The following is a 5171-nucleotide window of genomic DNA, read 5'->3' as shown; positions in this document are numbered from 1 at the left end:
CCCCCACACCCGCCCAGGAGCCTGGGGTAGAAGCTGTGGCGTCACCTTGACTCCTTTCTCTCCTTCACCGCCCACGGCTAATGGCCATCCAGCTCTGCTGTTTCTACCTGGGAATATCTCATGGGTTTGCCCCTCTCCCTCCTCATAATCTCCGCTTTCTCTCTCGGCCCCTGTCTGCTCCTCTTCCGTCTCCATTCTGCCACAAAAACGGGGTTTCTGACTCGCGCAGATGATGGGAGGTTGGACAGACGGATGTGCCAATGCCCCTCCCCCAATGGCTCATGGGGGATGTGTGTGTGAGGACCGGACTGCACTGCCCTGCACCATTTCTCAGCGAGTTATGTCTTTTATGCAAAAGGATGATTTAATGAGACGGCTCCTTCCGCCTTTGGAAGTGCGTCTGTGCTGGGACTTGACGTCAAGGGTTATTGCTTCTGAATCTGAGATTCCTAAGTGCAAGTGGCAGGTCAGACAGGTGCTTAGTGTGGGTTGGAAAGTGCTCAGCGAGAGGGCGGCTGAACGCAGCCTGTGGTCCCTGACTGGCTCCAGGTGAGCCCACAAGACGCTCTAAAAACCATCACTGGGACAGAGGGAAGCCGGAACCTCGACACCGTGTGAGTGTGTGTGTGTGTGAGAGAGATTGTCACAACAGATTAATTTAAAAAAATATATTTTATTGATTTGTTACAGAGAGGAAGGGAGAGGGATAGAGAGTTAGAAACATCGATGAGAGAGAAACATCAATCAGCTGCCTCCTGCACGCCCTCTACAGGGGATGTGCCCGCAACTAAGGTACATGCCCTTGACCGGAATCAAACCTGGGACCCTTCAGTCCACAGGCCGACGCCCTATCCACTGAGCCAAACCGGTCAGGGCCAGATTAATTTCTTGAACCTTACGTGGAGTATGATCTTCTTTGGCGACTTCATGCTGAAGTACGCAGGGTGGATTGTCATGATGGCTGCAGTGTATTCTCAAATGGTTCAGCAGAAACACACACAGAGCAGGAGGCGAGCAAATGTGGGGAAATGGTAGCAGCCGCTGGATCTAAGCGAAGGGCCCCTGGTGCGATCTGTGCTATTAATTCAACTTCTCTGGAGGCTTGAATATGTTCACGTGAAAGTTTGGGCAAAAGTGGTTAACACGGAAATAAAGGCAAATTTCAAGAAATACTTTGCCTGCATCATGAACCTGAAAAGGAATAGCTCCAGCGGTAAGTAGGCAAGTTGAGGCAAACCATCTTCCCCCTTCTCCGCAGCGGCCAGCCAGTGAGCTCAGAGGAAAACAAAGGCTATTTTGTGTGGAAGATGAACTCATTCATCAGCCTCGTTCAGAGGAGAGGCCGAGGGAAAGATCTGACTGTTTCAGTTTCTTTCCTCCACCCCATCCGGTCGCTCTGATTAACCCTGTAGTTCCTTCCCGGTGCGCCTATGAAGAGCAGGCAGCCCCATCCCAAACCCGAATTTGGCTAGGACTCGGGTGTGTGGCCAGGCACGAAGCATCCTTGAAATATAAGCCATAACTATTCTTGTTTTTCTGGCAAACACTCTTTGTTTTACAAAGTACAGAATTTAAGAATCTATTTTTTAAAAATATTTTAATGTTTAAAGTCAGACAATTTGTCAAATAAAAAAAGTAATTTAAAAGATTCATTACAAATTCATCTAGACTCTAGATTCCTAGAGAGTAACAAATATATATATAATGTGTTGGTGGCAGTGTTTGGGTTGCAAGTGTGTCATTTGGAAGGTTATTACACTTGTTAGAGACACGTTTGTGGATCTAGGAAAACTTTACACGAGCAGCACTCAACCTGTTTGTCAATTTGGGATGCCTCTCTGAACCCCGACGAGTCCATGGGGCCCTGGTGTGGCTGTTGGCCAGGCCGGGCTCAGAATCTGGGCTCCTTCATTGATCCGCTGTTCAGGGCGTTCCAGATCCTATTGTGTCCTCTTGCGTTTCCCCCATCGGGGTGTCCACAGGTTATCACTGTCCCTGACTTTCTCGGAGAACCAGGCTTTGATTTCAGTGCTTTCCTCTTGTGTTTCGGTTCCTATTGTATTGGTTTCTGTTCTGACCTTTACTGCTCTTATTTTTCTGCTGACTTGGGATTTCATTGGCTCCTTTTCTAGTTTCTTGAGGTGGGAGCTGGGGTTCCTGTTGGGAGCTGCCATCTATTCTCATGTAGAAGTGGAGTGCTCCTGTAGCAGAATCCCCCATCAGCTCAACGTACTTCCGAATGGTCCTTTTGATTTCTCCTGTGACCCAGGGTTGTTTAAAAAATCTATGATTTCGTTTTCCAATCTTTGGGGATTTTGCAGAGACCTTTTTGCTACTGACTTCGCATGTCATACCCTTGTGGTGAGAAAACAGCCTTTGTATGACTTCGCTTGTTTCTTTTTTATGTCGTTAGGGTCGTTCAAGTCATCTGTATCCTTACTGATCTCTGTGTACTTTTTGGGTTAATTCTTGAGAGAGCTGCGTTGAAATCTCTGACAATAATTGTCATCTGCCTGTATCGCCTGACAATTTCATCAATTTTTAGTTTCCATATTCTAATGCTCTGCAGTTGTGTGCAAAAGAGAAAAACGGCGAGACGTATGTTCCCTCGGCCTCGTTACAATTATGAAATGCCTCCAGAGCGGGCTCGTGAGTCCTGTTCCCGAGCTGGATGGCTGCGCAGCGAGCCTCTCCTGGGCCTGCTAGTGGGCAGCGTGACTTAGCATTGGTGCCGTCCGCTCCGCATTCTGACAGGCGTGAGCTGAGAGGTGGGCTGGGAGGGCGATGACACGTGGTTTTCACCTGAGCGAGGGGGAGGGGGTCATGGGAACAGTCAGATGCGCTCTCTGGTCTCAGGGATCCAGGCACATGCACAGGCGCAGCACTGCATTGCGGTGACAGGCGGGGGTTAGGGATTCAGACCTTCAAATTCACTGACATTTCGAAGGTTCTCACAAATGAAGACACAGGGGACCCCAGCGCACCCGTCCTAAGCTGCTCCTGCGGCGGGAGAGGCTGCTGTGATGATGTTTTCTCTGTGAAGTTTTTGTTCATTCTTGTCTCTGACGGCTTTGTGAGAGGAGGTGGGAGGGTTTGGTAGCTGGTGGCCTATCTCCCCAGGTTCGGTCGCTGGTGGCCTATCTCCCCAGGTTCGGCAGCTGGTGGCCTATCTCCCATCTCCCCAGGTTTGGTAGCTGGTGGCCTATCTCCCCAGGTTCTGCCGCTGGTGGCCTATCTCCCCAGGTTCGGTAGCTGGTGGCCTATCTCCCCAGGACGGGGCGGCTGGCTCCCTCACTAGGAAAGCACGCGACTTAACTGGGTTAAGTTCCCGGTAAGCACTGCTCCATCCCCGCTGGCTCCATCCGACAGTCAGTCTGGCAGTGGAAAGCATAGCAGCCAACCTGTTTACTAAGCACCAGGGAGGTCGTCAAAAGGCAGGTCACACGGGGCTCCCAGAGTATTTGCATCTGCTTTTCTTAGCCAGTGGCTCCCGATGTGGGCACACGCCCCACAGGGGCGGTTAGATTTTAAGGGGGGCAATTCAAGAATGAGTTATTAACAGTGAACTTTTTGCATTTCTTACGGTTCTAGGGGCCTCCTATACAACATATAAATATAGATTGTGACATATTTATGCATTTCAGTTCTCTAGTATATGTTTTGAAACGTTGCTATTTTTCCATATCACTTCATATTATTATTATTTTAAACAATTTCTGGTGATTTCTTCCTCAGGACTTCCACTGTCCTTGTGTTTTTTTAATTTTTCTTTCATGGATGCCATGTTCTTTGGAAGCTTGTTTAGACCAAGTTAACGGCCTTTTAGGCTTCCTCCTCGTGAATAGGAGCTCACTTTTTGAATAATAAGAATTATATGTCATGGGGGGGGGTTGTATCAGGACTTTAGAGATGCTTAGGGGGGCGTGGCCAAAAGAAGGTTAGGAGCCATTGGTCTAGACTGAGGGGGCTCACTATGACGCCTTTTCCACACTTGCCTGATCGCAGTCGCCTGTGGTGGGCTTCGTTAGAATACAGGTTCCTGGGTTCTTCTCTGAGAGACTGGGATTCGGGACATCCCTGGGGAGGCGGGTGGGGGGTGCTGATGGGCAAGAATCTATAACTGTGACAAGTGCCTTTGGTATGTCTTCCGAAGAGGCCAGCTTAGGGAACCCTGACCTAACCGGTGTGAACTCTTACCGAGAGGAGCTGCTCACCATGATAGGTCAGGACAACATGCCTTCTCCTGGCTTCAGTGGGTCACAATGTCCTTAGTAATTCCTGCTTCATAATGGTAAGCTGCCGTAGTGACATCTTTGTCTAGTGCCTTGTAATAAAGTGTGCCACAGTTCCTAATGGCAGAGCACAACCATTTTTTGCGTGGCGTAGGCCGCAGCGGTTCTCAACCTGTGGGTCACGACCCCTGAAAATACATCCTGCATATCAGATATTTACATGACGATTCATAACAGTAGCAACATTACAGTTATGAAGTAGCAACGAAAATAATTTTATGGTTGGGTCACAACGTGAGGAACTGTATTAAAGGGTCGTGGCATCAGAAAGGTTGAGAACCACTGGTAGGGAATCAGAAAGAGGTTGGGACAGGTGTGTGTGTGTGTGTGTGTGTGCGTGTGTGTGTGTGTGTGTTGATCCAGGTTTCTTGTGGACTTTGGAAATTATTTTGACTTACCAGTGTTCCCATCTATAAAATCGGGATAATAGGCCTGGCTGGTCTGGCTCAGTGGTTGAGTGTCCACCTATAAACCAGGAGGTCAGGGTTTGATTCCCGGTCAGGGCCAGGCCTGGGTTGTGGGCTCCATTCCCAGTGTGGAGCGTGTAGGAAGCAGCCAATCAACGATTCTCTCTCATCATTGATGTTTCTCTCTCTCTCTCCCTCTCCCTTCCTCTCTGAAATCAATAAAAATATATTTTAAAAAATAAATTTAAAAACCTTTAAAAAATAAATAAAATTGGGATAATAACGAATGCCAGCTTCGTAGGGTGTCTGTGAGGAAAGAACATCTGTTAAGGCCTCCGCACAGAGCTGCCACATGGTAAGCATTCAATGTGGGTGGCTTTTCTTCCTTTCTTTTTTGTTTTAATTTAAATTCCTTATTGTTGAAAGTGTTACATGAGTCTCCCTTTCCCCCCATTAACCTCCCCCCACCTTC

The 5171-nt window shown here is 48.4% G+C and overlaps 1 protein-coding gene across 1 annotated transcript in view; it reads left to right on the top strand.

Annotated features, from left to right (window-relative positions):
• The first annotated feature begins 847 nt into the window (after window positions 1-847).
• The window catches only part of LOC106726487, an 8120-nt gene continuing 3796 nt past the window's right edge, over window positions 848-5171 (top strand). Inside the window, exon 1 of the mRNA XM_014541492.1 lies at window positions 848-1213. The gene's annotated coding sequence lies outside the window, so the exon portion shown is untranslated. The remainder of the gene's footprint in view (window positions 1214-5171) is intronic.

Source organism: Myotis brandtii, unplaced genomic scaffold, assembly GCF_000412655.1.
Source record: "Myotis brandtii unplaced genomic scaffold, ASM41265v1 scaffold107, whole genome shotgun sequence".
Taxonomy (NCBI): Eukaryota; Metazoa; Chordata; class Mammalia; order Chiroptera; family Vespertilionidae; genus Myotis; species Myotis brandtii.
This window is presented reverse-complemented; position numbering and strand designations above follow the sequence as displayed.